The following is a 23,205-nucleotide window of genomic DNA, read 5'->3' on the forward strand; positions in this document are numbered from 1 at the left end:
TAATGAGCATCCTGCCAACATGGCATAAAAGGGATCTCAATGAAAAAATACATGGCGACAACATGAGTATCCCATCAACATGATGATAAAGGGATCTCAAACAAGACATGACGAATCATGACAACAAGTACATCCCACAAATGATTCCGTATCAATTCAAGAAGGAATCATGAGACAAGTAAGAAACAAGATCCCACATCAAACATCAACATGGATTAGTGAAGCACAATGCATAGCAAAGAAGTACATGAACACACTGCATATACCTCACATCTAGGGGCCATCTGAAGAAAAGGATGTCACACTGTTGAAGCTGGCCGTACCATCAATCTCGCGGCGTCGAATCTCATGGAATGGTTGCTTGCACATGAACGTTGAAACCTGTACTCCACTTAGAAAAGTGGCTGAAAAATGAAATGAGCAAATGGAAAATCTGAATGCGCCATTAGATTTGTGGCATATAATAGTGCAAAATCGACTGTCAAATTTATGAATTCTGAGAAGGTGAAAATCTGGGGCCTAATGAATCTTTTAGATTCCCCCTAGATTCCTTAAAGATTCCCCCTCTGGGTCATATGAAGATATGCTGCTCAGATCAGGAAAATGACTACGCCATCAGGTTCGTGTCGTTGAGAGGCGTAAGGTTGACATAAAGTTTGTCCAATTTGGATACTGCAAAAATTTCACCCTCCTGAGAATTTCACCCAATCATGGTTCCGTCTGTGTTTTTCTTAGGTTCATGATTCCACCATGCATTAAAAATTAACAAAAAAATGTCCCGATGTTCGTGCATGCTCCTTGCTCCTCCATGCTTTGGCGCACTGATGAAATGAAGGTTTATATAAATTTTCGGTGGGTGGAATTTACAAAAAGGCCCTGCTCGCTCATTGGTAAAAGAGGTAATTAGTTAAGGGGAGGTTGGGGGATCAAATCCCGCCTCCCAAAAATCCACGTGTATTTCTTTTTGTGGGGGTTGGGTCTGCATTGGGCGGCCTGCACCTTAACTCCCGCAGCATATGTATTATCCATAAATGTTGGCACGTCTATGTTTTGGGTTGACCGTTCCATTGCATGGTTTATTGGTTGGTTTGCTGGACATGGGGCCGCTACATGGTGGCGAGCCAGCCCACATGGCTGGCGCGGGCTCGATACCTGCAAGCCTCCATAACCTTGGCTTTAAACATGGTGCAGTTGGGGGCTGTGGGCAGGGTCGACTGGATATGGCCTGCCCATGCCAAACATAACATTAATATGTGAGCTTGTATGATGTGGTGCCCAGAGGGTTCGGCACGGTCATGGCCGTTGACCCATAATTAAATTTTGATTTTGGTGGTTGGTTGGGGGTCGGTGGGGGTCATGGCCCGTTGACCCAAATTTTACTTAACTTTTGTTTTAGTTCCGGTGGGGGTGGTGGGGGTCATTGCCTGCCACCCATTTTAATACATTTTTTTATTATTAAAATATGGGTGTTTTTTCAAATATTTCGAAAATAAGGGATATTGGGCAATTTAACGAAGCCACAATTTTGACCGCTTTTGGGAGCTAATTTTCATCCCCTGAGATTGGTCAAATTATAGGACACTTAAACCTAGCCCACAGTTCAACTTTGACCAAAACTTTGACTGGCTCGTTCTCCCTCATACGAGCTCGGATTGATGAATCATTTACACCATTGCGATCAGGACGACGAGATCTATGCTTTGATCTTGGTTCAAAAGCATTATGATCACTTTGATTTTTGAGCTTCCATAAGCCCTCTTTGTCTTGTGTGTGTCTTTGGAGCCACCTGGATCATGTACCATTTTAGCTCATTAAAAAAAGTTGCTATGTTGAAAATTTTAAGAAACCATTTTTTGAAATCATATTAGATTAGCTTAAGAAACCATTTTTTAAATCAAATTATTACAACCAAACATGAAGGATTAAAAGGATAATTTCTGAAATCAAAATGGCTTCAATCGAGACGAAATAGAAAGGGGAAAAATGGAGTAATTCAGTGATTAAATCCACCTGAGAAACATTATTGTTCAGTGTTGTGTTTTCTATAGCGCACTCTATGGGGATTTCCCTTTTGGTTTGCTTGATAAATAGATTGGCTCCTTTCAACGGATGCCCTGTACTGTTGACATCGTGCACAGTGAAATGTCCCTTGTGACTCTGTAATATGTACCCATCTCAATTAACAATCCACCTGACTTTATATTGTAGATAACGTTAAGAAAAAGTCAATGTCATATTTAGAGCATATTGACATGGAGAGGATGGGCTAACATTTCCAACCTTTTTAGCCCAGTGCAAAATAATGTGAATGTTAAACCTATACCAAATGTAATGTAATAAATAATATGATAAAATATATTATGATGGGGTAGACATAAAAATTAAATGATTGGTAAACATTAAAATATTTATTTTATTTTATTTACATCTTATATGTTAAAGTTATATCAAATATAACATTTAAATGGGTGGTAAATAGGATATACATTATAAAAAATAGCTAAATTATAAATAGGATATACATTTTTCCTCCTTGCACCTCATCTTGGTGAGGAGCCTCATGTTTGTCCCTGTAATTGGGATCTCCAAATCTCCAATAGAAATCATACTATGTGAAGACAAAACCAAAAGGAAATCAACATCTTTTACCTCCTCTTTCGATTTGGAAGGAACTGATGAGGTCCTCTCATCATCTGTTGTTGGCGGTTCGCTAGCTGTCTCGGTGCATTCCCTAACTTCCTTTCTGACATACGTAAGTCCTGTCTGATGGGGTAATTCTTCTACTTTGATGGGGTTGAAAATGCCTTGTCCATTAATGCCCAAGCCTTTTCCTTCACACCCCATTATCTTCAATAGTTTGGAATTAATTCCTATGGTATGATTTTCAAAAACAACGAAATCATCATCAGGACACATACATGAATTCAGAGAACTACTTTTTACCTCACATGGGTCACGCTGCAGAGCTTCCAAGGCCTTGTCCTTAGCTTGCAGCTATTGTAGCAAACTCCACTTCTCCTCTTTCTCTTCATGTAGAAGCATCTTCAATTCAACGTTATCTGTTTGAATATTTTAGTTGTTGTGCTTCAGTTCTTCCATGGCCTCTTCTGTGGCTTGCAACTGAAGCTGCAATCGCTCATTTTCCTTTGTCTCTTTTTGTAGAGCTTCATACATTATTTCCACCCTTTTGGAAATTTTGAGCATGGTCTCGTACATCGCCTTTTCATCCTCTATCACTGCATGTTCCATTATTCACACTTGCAATTCACATCCACACAAAGACCGCTCCGATACCACTTGATCCGAGTTGACTCAACTCCCGGATTTAAACAAGATATTTTACTTTCATGATGTGAATAGAATTGCAATTAAAATAGCATAAAGGACCATAAATGCATGTTGTAAAGAAGAGGAACATGACATTCATCAACACATGAAAACATAAGCCGTTGATAACGGAGTTCGTCCAGGAGGGACTACATCTCCAGGCCTCGGTGTCAATATGGTGTAGGCTGCTACATTAAGTGATGTCAATAGTGATGAGGTACATAAGGGGTGATGTCTCTACCATACAAAGAAAATTCCATCATGCAGGAGTAGCTACAAGAGATTTTCTGCTACAAGAACTCTGAGTCAAAATGACTCATATCAGTATGACATAAACTCATGCATGATGATAATGAGCATCCCGCCAACATGGCATAAAGGTCAATGTCATATTCAGAGCATATTCACAGCATATTGACCTGGAGAGGATGGGCTAACATTTCCAACCTTTTTAGCCCAGTGCAAAATAATGTGAACGTTAAACCTATACCAAATGTAATGTAATAAATAATATAATAAAATATATTATGACGGGGCAGACATAAAAATTAAATGATTGGTAAACATTAAAACATTTATTTTATTTTATTTACATCTTACATGTTAAAGTTATATCAAATATAACATTTATATGGGTGGTAAATAGGATATACATTATAAAAAATAGCTAAATTATAATTTTATTTTAAATTATATTGTTATTACTGATAAAAAGAATTAATAAGTGAGTTAAACATGTATACTAGAGTCTTTAAGTAACGAAATTCACTCTTCTTTATTATGGAGATGAGTAACTTATAAATAGGCTCTATACCATGACTTACTGATACTACATGCCCATAAAACTATAAACTCATTTCATATGACACATGGAGATTAGTAACTTATAAATAGGCTTTCTAGCATGACTTATTGATACTACATGACACTTTTTTATTATCATTATTTTTAAATAATTAATAGTGTAGAGAGGGTATAAGTACATTGGAGATACATTTTAACTTTTGATTTGTAACTACTATTAAGAATGATTTAGAATATTCAATGGAGGCTAAATCTCTAACATCTATCTATTAATTATTGATAATTAAATTATAATTTTGGAAGTCTTACTTTGTAATGAGATACCTTCACCCAAAAAAATAATCATTAATGTAATGTTAAAATGCCAAATGCCTGTAGTTAAGACACCTACACCTAATGGGATGGTCACTTTAAAATACTAAATACTTATAGTTGAGATAAATACACTATAGATACAAATTTATATGGTTCCTTTAAATGCCAAAACTAAGTGAAGAGATACATTTAAATTCAAATATACACGATTTACAGAATTCAATGTAAATACAAATTTACCTAATACAAAATTTATACATTTTCACTTTACTCACATTTTAGTAAAGTTTAAAGTTTTTTTTTTTCAAAATAATATATTAATGTTAATAAAAGTTTTTGTATTATTAGGAGGAATGATCATTATGTTTTCTTCTTCGATTCAATTTTAGTAAATAATGTGTTGAATTCATGGGTTTTTTTTTTTTTTTTGTAAGTTATAGATTTAAAAAATATATATATATATATATATATTTACAAAAATGTTCCTAAGTTATAGATTCGAAATAAAAGAAACATAATTTAAAAAAAAATTAAAAAATTAAAAAACTTAAATTTGAAATCAGAGAAACAGAATCTATACATAATATTGATTCATTGTCATGAAGTTTGAGGAATTTAGACCCTGCCCAATCACAAATTTCTACTAGATTTTTGTTAATGATTCTTATAATTAAATATATATCTGTTTATTATGGATCTTTGATGATATATTTCTGTGAATTGGCCAATTTCTTAGTTTTATATTTTGGCTCAATAGGATAGCCTCAATGCCTACACTGCTGGCCAAAGCCACCTCATCCACCAGAGAAATTATTGTGAGTTTCGAGATGAACAGACTGCATGACTGGATTCTTTCTAGAAGCAACCAGTTAGAAATACGATCGGATGAGGGCATGAATAAATATGTGGTCTCTGAGGGAAGTAAAACAGCTATCATGCTCCCTCTCTCAGAACGTCAATCTAATCCAAGGGAGTATGTATACTCTTGCAGGTAATTTTTAATGTTAAATTCAGTTTTTTCAATATTTAGAGTACCTGTATTTTAATATATAAAGCTTAACAGTAAAATTTATTAGTTTGTCTTCACGCATGTATATGTCATTCCCAAGTAAATTCATAGCGCTGTAATACTGTGATTTACCAAAAATATTTAATATATTTGAAAACAAGATAAGACAAGATCATTGATCAGCGTAAAGGCCACGGCTGCAGGGATCATTATTGTTGACTTTGGTTGTTGGTTTTTCTAAAATATTATTGTACACTTCGGTTGTTGTTTTTTTCTGAAATCTATGGTGATTTTGAAACATTTTTTTAATAAAAATAAATATAAACATGAGCTTAAAGTATTTAAAAAATATAAAAGTAAACTTAAACAACTTCAATTTCAATCTTAATTGAAGTTAATCATATTTTAATCAAAGTAATGTAAAGATATAAACCAGAGATATTAGTCTGTAAATTTATCCGTACCTAAATCATATTTATAATGAATATCGAAATCATATTTATAATGAAACCCAAGTCATATTTATAATGAATGTCGAAGTCATATTTATAATGAATGTCGATAGGCTGTATAGCAAAATTCAGACATAAAAATTTATGTGAGTGATATTGAAAAGGTGATTATTATTATTATTATTTAATTTTAAGGTTATGGTTAAGTTAGATATTAAATTGGTGTAAGAGACTGTTTTATTTGTGGGACAAAGAGTTTATCTCTGCATAGTTATTTGACTGCTAAGTCTAAGAAGGCATACATACTCTACCCCATCTGATTTTGAACCAGTGATTTTTGGAAGAAAGCAAATGCTCTTAACCATTAGGCTCACTCATGCTCATTCATGTTATATTACAGAAATACTCCTCCATAAACCTCTCCCATTTTAACTAGGAGTTGTTGAACCCAACCATCTTGATCTTAACTCGGGTTTGTTGAATCCCCATCTCAAACACTTTTTCCTATTTTCAACACAAAATTATTTAGATTAGTTAATGATTTACTATTTCAGCTTTTCCAATATCACTTCTTGATCTACTTGTGCACTTTTTAGTTGAAGTACATAATTTTTATCATTCCACTAATTAATTTTAATTTATATGATTGGACTACTCATACTTAACTTAGAATTTTAATTCATTGTTTATGCAATACGACTCATATATATTTATTTCTTTATATTTATATCATTGTTCATGACCAGTATTATTGCTGCATGTTACATTATTTTCATTGATAATTACACAACAATGCTGATGTGTTGTAATTGTCTAGATGTCTTCCAGATCTTGAAAGAATTAGTACGAGTAATGTGGGGATGCTTTACAGTGACCGGTGTACTCTCCGTAAAATCCTCAAAATTTGAAGGTCCCGCTCTCACAATCAGTAAAACCACTAATGCCTCTGCTTTTCCATTCTTTTAACAATTTACAATTTGTCCACCGTATTGACTGGAGGTAAAGTATTCAAATTATTGTCAACGAGACACATCCTGTCACATCCACTGGAGGCGGCCATGCCAACCAAATGACTATGCCTCCCACAGCAGGCTGATAAAATCCTTCGCGCAGTACTTCTTCCAACTACTCGGCCTGTTCCAACATTAAACATGAGATTCATGGAGGTTTTGATTTATTGAAAAGGGAAATTATGATCCAGAAAGCTTGCTTACCTGTGTAGTTTGATTCACTTCGTTGTCAATATCGACCTCTGTTAGGCAGGTTGGCAGACCCAAAGACCCCAAGTTGTCCAATACAGATCTCATTAATGGTAGGTTAGACTTTGAAAAATGGGATTCCAATCCAATTCCTTCAATCAGCCCTGGCCAACTAATGTCATGCCGCTTCTTCACATATGCATCGGGTATGGCGGCCATGTCATTGCAGGTCTCTATTGTATCGTAGTCGTTCATGAACATTGGAGTACAGGGATCTAATTGCTGAGCCAGTTGGAAGATATTTGCAGAGGCATTGGGTCCCAACTTGTCCTCAAAGAATGAAAAATGAAGCATCTCGTTGCTGACATCCCATTGATGAATTGGCCCTTGTACCTTCCCACCACTGAATGGACTCGATTTTCCACTGCCTGTTGGAGTTGTTGGGCATTCAGATTCTTTACCCACTGCATAACATATTTTGGATCCTCCCACACTATGTTGTGCCCCCGCTTTATATTGTTTGCTTTGCAGAAGCTCACCATGGCATCTGCGTCTCTCTAATTCTCTTGCCCATGCTCAGGCTCCGTGCTGTACCATTTTAGCTCGTTCAAAAATGTTGCTACGTTGAAACGTTTAAGAAACCATTTCTGAAATCAGATTATGATAGATTTAAAAGAAAAAATAAAATCAGCCAAACATTAAGGATTAACCAGATAACTTCTGGAATCAAAATGGATTAAGACAAATTAGAATATCAACACAATAATTCAGTGATTAAATCCACCTGATAAACAATGTTGTTCAGTATAGTGTTCGATATAGCGCAACCTATGGGAATGTCCCTCTTGGTTTGCTTGATGAATACTTTGTCTCCTTTCAATGGATGCCTGTAATGTTGAGAGCGTGCACAATGAAATGTCCCTTGCAACTCTGTAATATGTAGCCATCTCAATTAACAACCCAGCCTACTTTAATTGTAAATAAAGTTAAGAAAGATTCATTGTTGTAATGTTCAAAGAATGTTGAGATGGGGGAGGATGGGCCAACATGTCCACCCTTTTTAGCCCAGTGGAAAATAATGTGAAAGTTAAACCTATATCAAAATTAATCTCATAAATAATATAATTTTTTATTATATATCAGAATTAATGTCATAAATAATGTAATAAAAAATATTATAACCTGTAAAAAAAATAAATGATAAGTAAATATGGGAAACATTTATTTTATTTCATTTACCTCTCAAAGTTGTATAAATATAGCATTTATATGGATATAAATCAAAATATTTCAATATACCTCAGGTTTCTAGATTTAAATAAAATTATAAAAATAATTAAAGGTGAATAAATATATATACAATATTTTTTTAAATAAGAAAATTCACTTTTTTATTTCTTTATCATGGAGATTAGTAATTTATAAATAGCTTTTATAGTAGGAAAAACTTATCAATTCATTTACTATGAGGCTTGTTTATTGGATAGTTATTATTATTTTCAAATAATTAGACAATTTAATTAAAAATGTAGAAAAGGCATAATTATTTTGAAGATAAATTTTAACTTTTAACACAAATTTCATTAAATTTGGAAGTTTTCAATGGATCTAGAATTTAGAACTTTAACTAGATTAAGTTTTTTCAAAATGAGGAATTAGAAAGTCACTTAGTTCACTAATTTTAACGTAGATATTCACCATTTTTTGTGTAAAAATTATCATGATAAACTTTATAAAAAAATTATATAAATTTGCTAAAGCAAATCTTTCACTTCTTAATCTTGGATTTCTTACATTATCTATTTTAATAGTTTTTATGGTTTATATTAAAAGATATTTTTTTTAAGGTTATTTTATGAAAATAATGATGTGTATTTTACTAAAATTAACCCATTTAATTATAATCAGATATAATAAATATCATGTATGTGTTAAGCTACAATTATTACTAAGAAAGTGTTGGCACAATTTAAAAGTCTATCGCCTTTGCAACACTAATAATATGGTTGAAGATTAAAAAAATCTCATAGATCATCCAGTTTATACTCATATTGGAATTAAATTTCAAACTATTTGTGAAGCTACCAACCTTCTTGATTGTTTAACTAAACAAAATTATGATGATCTTGAAACACTTCTTTTAATACTTTTTGAGCATATTAACAATAAAATTCGAAATAACTTTTAGTAATATCTTTTTACCTTCTTATATACTATTTTTGGTCTTAGTGGATAATAATCATCATTATCACCATCATAATTACGTACTATTATAGGAAGTTTGCACCATTTTAGAGTTGAGGAGAAAAAAAAATAGTATCAAATTAAATGTTGAATGTGAGTAGTAGCATAATTTATTTTTATTTATTATTTGTATTTTTATGTTAATAAAAAAGTTGATTGAGGCTTGCTTAATGAATAATAGATTAATACGCAAGATACATATTAAGTATAAATTTATTTAATGACAAATGATCTTAGTGATGTGTCCAATATATACCATTATTTAGAACTTTAACTAAATTAAGTTTTTTCAAAATGAGGAATTAGAAAGTCACTTAGTTCACTAATTTAATGTAGATATTCACCATTTTTTGTGTAAAATTATCATTTTTTGTGTAAAATTATCATGATAAAATTTATAAAACAAATTTATATAAACTTGCAAAAGCAAATCTTTCACATCTTAATTTGGATTCCTTACATTAACTATTTTAATATTTTTTTATGGTTTATATTAGAAGATAAGTTTGTTAAGGTTATTTTATGAAAATAATGGTGTATGTTACTATTATTAACCCATTTAATTATAATCCGATATAGTACATATCATGTATGCATTAAGTTATGATTATTACTAAAGGAGTGTTAGCACAATTTAAAAGTCTATCACCTTTGCAACACTAGTAATATGGTTGAAGATTAAAAAACTCTCATAGATCATCCAGTTTATACTCATATTGGAATTAAATTTCAAAATATTTGTGATGCTACCAACTTTCTTTTAACTAAACAAAAATACGATGATCTTGAAACACTTCTTTTAATGCATTTTGAGCATAACAATAAAATTCAAAATAACTTTTAGTAATATCTTTTTACCTTCTTATATACCTTATTTGGTCTTAGTGGATGATAATCATCATTATCACCATCATAATTACATACTATTGTAGGAAGTTTGCACTATTTTAGAGTTGAGGAGAAAAAAAAAATTAGGATCAAATTAAATGTTGAATGTGAGTAGCAGATTGAGGCTTGCTTAAATAATAATATATTAATATATATCATAAAGTTATTTAATGACAAATGATCTTAGTAATGTGTCCAATATATACCATTATTTAGAACATTAACTAGATTAAATTTTTTCGAAATGAGGAATTAGAAAGTCACTTAGTTCACTAATTTTAATGTAGATATTCACCATTTTCTGTGTAAAAATTATCATGATAAAATTTATAAAACAAATTTATATAAACTTGCAAAAGCAAATCTTTCACATCTTAATGTGGATTCCTTACATTATCTATTTTTAATATTTTTATGGTTTATGTTAAAAGATAAGTTTGTTAAGGTTATTTTATGAAAATAATGGTGTATGTTGCTATTATTAACCCATTTAATTATAATCTAATATATAGTAAAATATCATGTATGTGTTAAGTTATGATTATTACTAAAAGAGTGTTAGCACAATAAAAAGGCTATCACCTTTGCAACACTAGTAATATGGTTGAAGATTTAGAAATTGTCATAGATCATCCAGTTTATACTCATATTGGAATTAAATTTCAAAATATTTGTGACGCAACCAACCTTCGAGATTGTTTAACTAAACAAAATTATGATGATCTTGAAACACTTCTTTTAATGTTTTTTTAGCATAACAATAAAATTTGAAATAACATTTAGTAATATCTTTTTACCTTCTTATATACCGTATTTGGTCTTAGTGGATGATAATCATCATTATCACCATCAACATTACATACTATTGTAGGAAGTTTGCACCATTTTAGAGTTGAGGACAAAATATTTTTTTAAGATCAAATTAAATGTTGAATGCGAGTAGTAGCATACTTAATGAATAATAGATTAACATGCAAGCTATATATTAATTATAAAGTTATTTAATGACAAATGATCATAGTATTGTGTCCAATATATACCATCATAGATCCATTTTAAGTGCAGATGTAGGGATCAAATTTCTTCACGTGCAAACATTTTGAATGAAAGATACAATGTGTTATTTTTCATCGTTGAAATTGTATTTTTTAATGCTAAATAGAGTATATATACGACCAAATAAAAATTTTAACCATAATTTTTTTTTTCTTATATATAGATATATATGAAGTTGATATTGACATAAATTAGTTAACATAAATCTTCAAATAGTTTCTCTGTATCTCTAGCTGAATTTTTTTGAAAAGTATAAAATTTAAACATCTAATTCACACATTTTATATACTTCTAATTACTTTACAAAATATTCATTTTTTTTATTTTTCTATTTAGAACATAATTTTTATTTCCCCCCCATATTGCGTTGTAAAATGAGCCTCTCATCTCAATTACTAATCATTTTAATGATCAAAATCAATCATGAATTAGAATAGTAACAAAGTAGTACAATTTGATTATTTTCAAATACAACAAGAAAGAGAGAAAATTGACTAAGTTATTTATTACAAATGTTTAGTTTTTATTCCTGTAGTGTTTAAGGATATTATATTGAAAAGAACATATTAACATTCATCTAAAACTTAGATTCCTTACATTATTTCTATTATCATTAACATTTATATTTATGTATTAAATTTGACTCGTGAATAATAGATTTTGCAAAAAAAACTTACCTATAAAGTTATTTAAGAATATACTAATATTGTTTTTTTTACTATTATTAACCATTTTAAATTGACACTAACTATTTTTCCTATGTTGAGTACAAATTAATTATACTAGTACAATGTTGGCACCACTTCAAAATCTATAAGAGGAAATATTTTATAATTCTAGTTGTGTTGTTCAATGATCAAAATATTTTTTTATATAAATTAGAGTGCAACAAAATAGCGAATTTGATTTATATCAATTATAATAAGGAAAATGAAGGAAAACTCACCTCAAACATTATATCTAGTGTCTAATTTATTCATTAAGTGTTTAAATGGTTTATATTAAATAGAATACTAATTAGGTACTCCATTGTTTTTTTAATAGACCAAGTTTAGAAGATGTTTTTAAGTGCATTACTGAATTTGATTATGCATATTTGATATGGTGCGAAGTCATGTTGGTCAAATAAATCCTTGAAAACTTAAATATTTTATGGCATTGTCATGTAATTTGTATAACATATGATTACATTGAAATATTAAATAATATAAAAGTCCTCCAAAAAGAATATGAAGAGAATATTTGATATACAACAAATATGGAAAAGTGTGTATGAATGTATATTAACAAATCCTTCAAAAAAAATTACATTCATGAATCATATAAACCTACTCTTAAGATATTCGCTCAAGTAGATCAAGAATGGCTTCTACACCATATTTATTTATCTTGGTCTTCTTGCAATGTTCTTTCTTTGGCATCCATGCCCACACTATGGTATTAATTGGAATAGAGCCAAGTTCTGTGTCATCGGGATTTGGTACCCAATATTGCTCTAAAAATTTTCCATTGTATTTCCCTGACATAGGCTTCCACCAGTCAACCTTTACATGAAGATTCTCACTTTCATTATCCCTAAAGATATTTGAGATGGATTGTGCCATCCAAATCACCTCTCCTGCATCCTCATTTCCTGATCTAACTAGCAACATCTTTCCTTTCTCAACATCAATCATCGGATTGAAAGTTGGCTTTGGCTTGTTGCATTTGGGTCCAACATGTATTGGTTCATCTATCACATTATCAAAATCTCCATCCATAATACTTGACATTACTTAGAGTGCATTACGATCAACATCAACAATGCGCCTTGTCCTGGGCCAGAAACCCTCAGAAGATGAATCACTTCCATCTATTATTCTATGATCATTATAGATTCCATCTAATGTATCAAGAACTTTTTCCCAATACACTAATTTATTTTTCCATTCCTCTGTAACAATTGGTGAATCCTCGTTCCCAATAGTCTCTTTCCACATTTTTATGTATGATGTTATCCCTTCCTTTAGTTCTTTTAAATAGACATCATTTTTTTTGGAAGTTAAGAAAGATGGCTTCCCTATGGGAATTATAGGTCGGCCTTCATCATCTATATTCCATAAATCAACTGGTTCTGACCACTCAATATCTCTAATTGATTCTTTGTACCTTAGTACTGGAACATCATTGAGTACAAGAAATTGGAAGTATTGGACATTAGTCCATCTAGTGCATTTTTTCCCTCCTTGATGTATCCATTAAGGAAACTTTTGAAGTCATAGACCTTGTCAATAAGTGTAGGTGGAAACACTCGATTTTCTTCAATTGTGCGATATGTAACCATCATTCAGGTAAAGAATAAATATCTTTACTTTTTAGGTTGGAAGACATTCTTCCATAGGTTCCATCTATGTCTTCATGGGTGTGCCCCACAGGCAAGAACCCAACCTCAATAGTGATGAAGACACCAGGTGCAGTTAAAAGCGATAGAAACATGAAAAGATAGCGATTCTTATTATCACTTGCTGCATTGTCCAACTGTAACAACAAATGTGGAGGAAGAGGTTTAAAATCAACATTTTGACTTTTTGAACTTCCATGAGATATAAAATCATCCTTGTACCCTTGACATTTTGAGTAAATAGAGGTGTCAATTAATGCATTTGTAAGTGGGTTTCTTGAAATTCCACTTTCATAAAGTAGATCACCATACATATCCATTTGTGGGTCTTCAAGGTCCCTTAAGCACTTTGCAAGAGATGTAATAGTAAATTGTGATCCCATATGGACAAATGGTAAGGAGAAATGACCAAAACCTCCTGCCTTATGCCCATGTGTAAGCATACCTATCAATGACAAACCTAAATTTGTTCCTACAATAGATTTTGATTTGACACGTAGCCTTGGGATTGAAGTCTTTGTTTTGTCCATTTTATCATGGATAATGCTCAAATACTCCTTTGGAAACCGCTCTGACATAATTCTATGGGCATAGTAGCAATATCTTCCACACAACAATCTTGTTATGTTTCTTCAACCTACCTCGTGCCTTTTCTTCCAACTCTTTTGTAGTTGCTGACTCCATTTGTGCTTTCAACACAATACATTCACTGCATTTACTGAAGTTGGTGTTCTTTGAAAATGCCACATCTCAAAACTTAGTATTCCAAATCTTGCTCATTGTTGACGTGATATTGATGGGTAATTGAGCTTTTGAAGAGCCTCATTGATCTCTTTTAACAAAGAATTTTGTGTGTAAGTCGAAGGAAGCAATATTAAAGGAGCAGATGTTCCATCTTCTTCAACTTGACGTGTTTGGTTTGGTGAAAAATCTGAATTATCCATTACAATTTTGTGCAATATTTCTATGGTTGCCACTGTGTGAGTTCTTGCTTTGCATGTGTTGGTGTTACCATGAATAGCTTTGATATGTCCATGTTGGAAATAATGCTGGTAGTTATAGAATGTTCTTTGAGGAATTTTATGTATCTTATACCATGCTTTCGTACAAATAATATTCCCATTAAATCTCATGTCCTTTACATTTCTAGCAATAGGTGGTAAGCCATGGCCATGGCCATGGCCCTTTGACATGACTGTGTTTGACATGAGTGAATTCAAGACAAATTCTCTAGTGCCATTTTTATTTATTTGTCTCATATCCCTTCTAGCACCTGCAATGGCCTTCCTATCCACATGTTGAAGACAATCTTTTCTACAACATACATCTGCTGCCAAAACTCGAATTTCTTTCTCTTCATCTATTTTTGTTTGACATTTTGCAATTTTTTTTGTAGCCATAACTCGTTTAATCCTTTTATATGGCCTTGTTACATGCATATCAATTGAGTTTCTATCTTTTTCATTACAAAAGTACCCATCCCAATTGTTTAAGGGATTTGTGTCCTCTATAACATCCCATATCACCATTTCCTTGGGTGGCTCCTTGAACTTTTCCTTAACCCTTAATATCACACCTTTGTTGTCCACCAACTTATTTATTGGCCATCTAACCAAACATTGTATAGACTTATCCCCAATTCTACATATCTCACAATTTCCATATATCTCTTCTAGAAAAACACTAAAATCCATTTCACCTAGTGTTTCACCCTCAACAATGTCATCCTCGCGGACATTAACTAGCATTCCTTTGGCAATGCACATGCTTGTTCCCATGCATTCATGTGTAAGAGAAACCTTTGTACATATGAATCTAACCCTATCTTAGGGAATATTTGTGGCATGATCATGACAGTGAGGCTCCAAATCTGATTCTGGCCAAATTTCATAAGATTCTAATGCACCCCCAAGTGTATGCTCAAATCCTGTTGGATGTGGTAGAGGAGCATTATGTTTTAACACCTTCTCGATTTTAACCACTATGCATCCTTTCTTTACCATCTTTCCATGCACTTTATGCCCAAGCTCTGTATTGAATATGGAGCCCTCGCCCACCTTCACTCCATGTTGCAGAAGATCTACCTTGGCTCCAATAGAAAATGTGGAAGAAACATTTGCACCTATAAACGAATGTAAATAAGGTAAGTTATTACTCCAAAAAAACATTTATTATGCTATCAATAATATATAATACATGCTTCAATATTTTGATTTACCTATGTTGTGTCTCAAACCCATGATCTTCCATGGATGTATGTCCCCTTCATTAACATCCTCATCAATCAAATGTGGTTGAGTTACATCAATTATCAAAATTGTAACATAACCAACATTAACCCTTTCTCCAACATAATAAGTTCCAGACTCTGCAAATTCGACCCTTCCTAGCCCAATGACTTGATCATTAATAAGGAGATCAACATAGTCCCCTTTTGCCAAAATTATATTTTCCATTGTAGCTTGTATCAATTCTGTAACAACAATTAAATCGTAACTTGTAATTAAAAGGTTGAACCGTGTAAAGTGTGACTTTATATTTTCACAAAAACACACAACTTACGAAAAAGTAATATAGATGCAAAAATTAAAATAGTATGGTAGTAATATTGTATGTAATTAAACATTGTTTCCTCAAATGAGAGCTAACAATCAATATCATTCCTTCTACTACAAACATAAGCATATTGCTAGAAGCAACATTACATGGTCAAATAAATCTAGCACGTGCTAGATTTCCTTCTAGGACAAACAAGCACATTGTCAATAAGAATATTCTAAGGCGAAGGAAATCCACCACATGCTAAATTTCCTTCTAACGTAAATAGAAGCATATTACTCACAAAAACATTTCAAAGTAAAATAAATCTTACACATTCTAAAGTTTATTCTAGCACAAACACAATGACATTGCCAAAAACAACATTGCAATGTGAAAGATATCTAGCATACGCTTGATTTACTTCTAGCACAAACAAAAGCACATTGTAGGGAAAAACAAATCCAACAACTTCTATCAAAAACACAATCACATTTCCAATAACAACGCGCAAGGTAAAATAAATTTAACGCGTGCTAGCTTTACATGTAGCATAAATACAAGCATACTACCAAAAACAACATTTCATGCCAGAAGAAATCTAGTGCATGCTATATTTCCTTCTAACACAAACAAAAGCACATTACCAAGGTGAAGGAAATCTAACACGTGTTAGATTTCCTTCTATAATAAACAACCAAATTGAAAACACAACATTGCATAGCAAAAGAAATCTAGCACAACTTCTAGCCCAAACACAAGCACAACATTTCCAATAACATTGCCAAGGTGAAGGAAATCTAACACTTGCTAGATTTCCTTTTATCATAAACAACCAAATTGACAACAACAATATTGCAAAGAAAAAGAAATCTAGCATATTTTGTAGCCCAAACACAAGCACGTTTCCAATAAAAATATTGCAAGGTGAAAGAAATTTAATGCATGTTAGCTTTACATGTGGCACAAATACAAGAAAACTACCAACAACAACATTGCATGCCAAAAGAAATCTATTGCGTGTTATGTTTCTTTTTAACACAAATCAAAAAAGTGTAATGGTGATTCTTTGTTGTGAAGACCCATATTAAAAGTGGTGTAATGCTAATAAGACCAATGTAGCCACTGCTAGGATACCAATGTAAAGTTTCATTGTTCAAAAGTTTAGGGCCTCGTTGGTAAAACGATGCATGTCATATTCAGTGACTATGGCATACTCTAAGGTAGATTCAGTAATAAATTTTGTGCATCAATAGAGTTTTGGCATTTTCTGGCTAAGTTAAGGCACCAACACCACAATTGTTATGAATCACCTACTCAAGTCTCAAGAGAGAGCCTCTTTTGTCTCATCGAAATGGTGGAGAGCCTAACAACCTTCTCTTTTAATCACTCAAGCTAGACCAATTGATAAGTTGTATTCCTACCTAACCAAACATTTTCCATGTTTTTGCTTCCTCATAAAAAGATAGCAGTCTAGGGGTTATCCTGATGCAAAATGTACCTCTCGACAGACTATGTTAACACCTTGTTTTAGGAGATTAACCCACTAGCCTTTGTTCTATAGTACAAATAAAATCGGTCACACTTTCATATTTTATTTGGATTTTATTTTAACCCATATGTAGTAGCATTGTGCTGACCAATACATTGGCTTTAAAAAGTAATGCAGTTCTAATAGTCAATATTGACATGGTTGGTCAATCTTTTTCTATGGAATAGATTTATGATGACAGGAAAATTATAGAAGTATCGATAGTCATAGAAAATGAATTTGCAGAGAGACTGGGAAGACCAAATCAAGTTCCCACATCCATTGGCCTGTTGAAAACATCCCAACATGAGGACTCAGATACATATCTTGGAAAGGAATCTTCAAATGGAACCCGATAAAAAAAAAAATAGACAAACGTAAAAGAAATCGATCAAGACCCAAGAACAGATACAAAAACTCATTATGGGTATTGATATATATTGGGATAATGTGGTAAAGATGAAGCATAAGGTATTGGTGGACCACTGGGAACACATTAGGATGTCTAGTGGACAAATGAAAGAATGGGTGCATAATGTTGGTTCTGTATTGTTGGAAATAGACCGAAGGTAAGCATGCTCCTCAATAGTTGGTTTGGATTCCACTTCATGACAGTGGAAGATGCAGATAGGATTGGCTCAATCTCATGCGTGAAAGGTAGGGGATTTTTATGCTTGTAGAATTAGACGGTCAGATTTAATCCTATTAAAGAAGATCCCCAGTGAAAATACATATGGGTTAAACTCCCTGGCCTTCCTTTGGAACTATGGACCAAGAAGGAAATCATGGAAATTGCCAACAAGATAGGAAAATTTCTATTTCGATGAAGGGTGTGCTGGCCTTCTAGAAAAATGAGTAGCATGGTTTTTCATTGAACCAAATTCCATAGAAGGTCTCCCGGCTACCCTTGATATCTATTAGAGTACACAATCTATCATAAAACGAGTGGATTACTGGGGAACCCCTTTTACATGTTTGGGATGCCATAATACCACACATCTAATAGCGAAATTCCTACATAGACTTGGTTGGGATGACATCAAAATGTATGGTAAGGCTATAGGCATAAATCAAAATCATACTTTTCCCAAGAAAGAACATGCCCCTTGGGAGCTGCCAAATGAAGTGTAGGTGCCTGCACTAGAATAAGTTCCTATAAACAATAGTAGTAGAAAGGATAACAGTATGTCGACTCCAGGAATTAATACTCAAGAAATAGATTCCCAAGATAGGCCATATGGACGGGGAAACTCGGCGAATAATGAAGATAAAAATTTCACTCCGGAGGTTGGCCAAATTCGATATATTACAAAAGGAAATGAACCCAGTTGACATCCAAAATTGAGGCCTTATGCAACATATCCTTCTCAACATGATAATATACAAGCAAATACTTCCCCTATCTTAATTGATGTTGATGTGGAAAATCTAAAAATGGATGAATCACTGGGCCTCGAATCGTTGTCAGTTAAGAAGACCTTTTTCAGGAGACAAAGTCTTTTAATAATATGGATTTCCCTAGAAATGGATCAACTAAGAAGAAAAAGGATACTAAATACAAAAATATATCCTCATGTAATGGAGTTGGGTCAGAGCTCAACACTTACTTTTCTGAAACCAATGAAGCAACTCTCTATCCAAACATTGATCTAGGAACTTCTTATTACTAATACGAAGAAACAAAGACCTCATATTCACGGGTCCTTATAAAAGACTATCCCGTAGCAACCCAATCTAATTGAGGATCATGTCATTAAATATCAGAAGTTTTGGATCACTACAGTCTTGTCGAACACTGCATAATATAATTCAAACCAGAAAGCCTGCTTTGGTGTTGTTACAGAAAACAATGGTAGATAGGGACAAAGTTCAGAATATCCTCTTGATTTTATGCCCAAATTGGGCGGTCTACATGACCAATCCACTAAGGAATTCTGGAGGTCTTTCCGCTGTATGGAATCCCAAAATTTTCTCCCTTTTGGCTTACAAATCCTTCGTTGGCATCATTTTATCGAGATATTGTCGGGGTTATTTGACAAGATTTCGTATCCTTAATCTATATGCTCCATATGAAAATAGAAAATAATTCTGGAAGGTGGTAAAAATTCTATTGTAACTGTTTTTAATGCTGCAACAAATGAAGTTTTGTCACATCCACTTTGCTTCTAGCCATCATCATTCATACCATGTCCAAGCAAGTTGAAGCAACTTATTCATTCTATATCAGCAATATACAGATAGGAAGTGTTTTAGACTACACTCTTGCTTTCATGAGTGTAGCCTTGGACATGGTGCGTGATAAATGGGATCCAACTCTAAAGAAAGGTTTCATCGACATTACTTCCTCAAGAGATTTCTATTGGATTTATAGCAGCCTCAATTTGTATTTTGTGGAGAGATGATTGAAGATTTAATAGGAAATCAACAACGATTTGGTGATTTAGTAGCTTGGGGAGGTTGTACAATAATATACTTGCTTTGTCAACAACTTCACTTTGACCTATTTGACTTTGTGTATACAAATATTAATGCTGTAGAAGTGGATAATGTAGTAATAACATATTTGACATCAAGAGAAACATCAAAACCAACGAATTATGGGTAGGATCTGGAAAATGCAAAGAAGTCGAGAACATTGAACGATCACGTCTTCTCAATGCTAAAAGCACATTCTACCACCGCTAAAGATAGAATTGATGTGCAATCAAGCAAATTGATGTCACACATATATTCTTGGATGTCTGTTATGGAATATAATAATAAGGCATTAGGTGAACCAACAATAAAGCCGGAGATTCCTAAAGCCAAACTTAATGCAGATGAGCATCTGTTCTGTGACAACTGCAAGACATCAATTGTTGATTACCATCGGAAATGCCCATATTGTTCATATGATCTTTGTCTCAGTTGTTGTCGGGGGCTTCGAGAAGGTTGTCAACCAGGTGGTGGTAAAGCAGAATTGGCCCAAGAGCAGGCTACAGATAGAGGTTATTCTAGAGAGGGATTACCAAGAAATAAGCAAACAAAGGTGTCGGGCGGAAGATCAGGTTGGGAGCTTCACTCCCAGGTTACTAGCAATAGCACTGTAGACCCTACAGACAGATTACCAGATTGGAAGGCAAATAGTGAAGGTAGCATTCATGCCGAATATGGTGGCTGTGGTTGTCATTTATTAAGAATTAAAATGCATTTATAAAGAATGAATATGATTGCAAAACTTGACAAAGAGGCAGAGGAAATGGCCAGCAGCCGCAAAGTCGCAGAGGGCTTGAAAATTTCTCACTCCTGTACCTCATGCTTCAAGTCTGGTTCTTATGGGAAAAATGGATATTCTGAAAGGAATTTACGCCAAGCAGCTCATAGGAAGGACAACAGTGACAATTATTTGTACCATCCAACTGTACAGGATACTAAAGAAGAAGGCCTTGAGCATTTCCAGAAACACTGGATTAGAGGTCAACCGTCATTGTGCAGAATGTTCTTGAAGGCACTTCCAGTCTGAGCTGGGACCCATTGGTCATGTTGCGGCCTGTTCGAGAGACTATGAATGGCAAGTTTAATGAGGAGACAAAGATAAAGGCCATTGATTGCTTAAATTGGTGCGAAATTGAAATCAGCGTCAACCAATTTTTCAAAGGGTACGCAGATGGTCAAATGCATAAAAATGGTTGGCCTTTGATGTTGAAGCTGAAGGATTGGCCACCACGAAATTTCTTTGAAGAACGTTTACCACGCCATAGAGCTGAATTCATTAATGCATTGCCCTTTCATGAGTACACACATCCTGAATGGGGCCTTCTTAATCTGGCAGCAAAGCTTCCTGATAATTGCTTAAAGCCTGATATAGGACCCAGAACTTACATTTCTTATGGGACAAGTGAGGAACTTGGCCGAGGTGATTCTGTTACTAAGCTGCACTGTGATATGTATGATGTGGTAAATGTATTGACTCATACAGCTGAAGTCAAGTTCCCAGGGTGGCAGCAACTTAAGATAGATAAAATTCAAAGATCATTAAGAGCATTAGACTCGGAAGAACTTTATGAAGACTCAGATAGGATTGGAAATTCCTTTGGTGAAGAAGAGGAAAAACAACTAAAATTGAGGCATCATCATTTGATGTTTCTGTGTCTCAAAGCAACAGAAAAGTTTCTTCAAGTCAAACTATTGATGAATGCCTTAATGATAATGACATTGAATCTAGTTTGAGGGCAAAGTCTCTTGATTATATGGAAGAGCAAAATTGGGATATAGATGGAGCAAAATATGATGGTTCAGAAAAGTGGAAAGCTCATAGTAGTGAACAAAAGGATCTTGGTACAATACCAACAAAGGTGGAAGGAAGGATTGCCAATAGAGAGAATAGTTTAGATGTCACACGTGGTGGGGCTCTTTGGGACATTTTCCGGAGAGAGGACATACCAAAGTTACAGGATTATTTATTAAAGCACTGTCAAGACTTCAGACATAGCAGAAATGTATCAGTTGATTCGGTTGTCCACCCCATTCATGATCAAACTTTTTACTTGAATGAAGGTCATAAAAAGAAATTGAAAGAGGAATACCAAGTAGAGCCATGGACATTTGAACAACACCTTGGTGAGGCAGTTTTTATTCCAGCTGGATGTCCTCATCAAGTTAGAAACTTGAAGGGTTACCTGGACATGTTACTATGAAATTATTAAAAACTTTCAGATGGCTACGGGCTTGATAGTCAACAATGAGAAATCTGCAATTTATCACAATGAAAATAATCAAGAAGCTATAGAATGGTTATCAGAACTATTTGGAATCAAAGCGCAACCTATCAGCTGTGGTATGAAGTATTTGGGTTTCCAGATCAAAGCAAATGGCTACACAAAATCCGATTGGAGTTGGATCCTTGACAGATTCCACAAAAGGATATCAGCATGGGAATTCAAGTGTCTAACACTGGCGGGAAGAGTAGTTCTTGTATAATCAGTTTTGAACCAGCTCACGGTCTACTGGGCTCATTTATTTGCTATTCGTGTAAGCATTATTAAAAGCTTGAATAGACTGTCTGCCAATTTCATCTGGGGAGGCCAAGCAGACAAGAGGAAGTTTCATCTCACAAAATTAGCCAGCATCTCTTTGCCAAAGAACATGGGCGGTTGGGGCTTACTTGATATGCAATCTTTTGGAAGGGCCCTTTTATGCAAATCTTTGTGGAGAGCTGTTCATGGTGTTGGTCCATGGTGTAACATGATTCAGGCGAAATATTTAAAAAGGAAGGATTTTATTTTCTGGTACAGAAAAGGAATGATCGGGGTGCCATATGGATCATCTATTTGGAATAGCCTCCGCAAGATTGAATCTTATTTTCTGAAGAATCATATCTGGCATTTTCAAAATGGTAGCAAGATTCTTATTGGCAAAGATCATTTTAAGGGAAGCAGCGGGGTGTCTAAAATTCCTTTAATCTCTTTTGAATTTCTTCCACA

At 33.5% G+C, this 23,205-nt stretch overlaps 2 pseudogenes; one reads left to right on the forward strand and one right to left on the reverse strand.

Annotated features, from left to right (window-relative positions):
• Window positions 1–6,747: 6,747 nt before the first annotated feature.
• LOC149138168 (endo-1,4-beta-xylanase 5-like) lies at window positions 6,748–9,364 on the reverse strand (annotated as a pseudogene).
• An 11,125-nt stretch (window positions 9,365–20,489) lies between these two features.
• LOC149138169 (lysine-specific demethylase JMJ27 pseudogene) lies at window positions 20,490–22,419 on the forward strand (annotated as a pseudogene).
• The last annotated feature ends 786 nt before the right edge of the window (window positions 22,420–23,205 follow it).

Source organism: Pinus tabuliformis, chromosome X, assembly GCF_031772625.1.
Source record: "Pinus tabuliformis cultivar Carrire ecotype Pingquan chromosome X, CPIR1, whole genome shotgun sequence".
Taxonomy (NCBI): Eukaryota; Viridiplantae; Streptophyta; class Pinopsida; order Pinales; family Pinaceae; genus Pinus; species Pinus tabuliformis.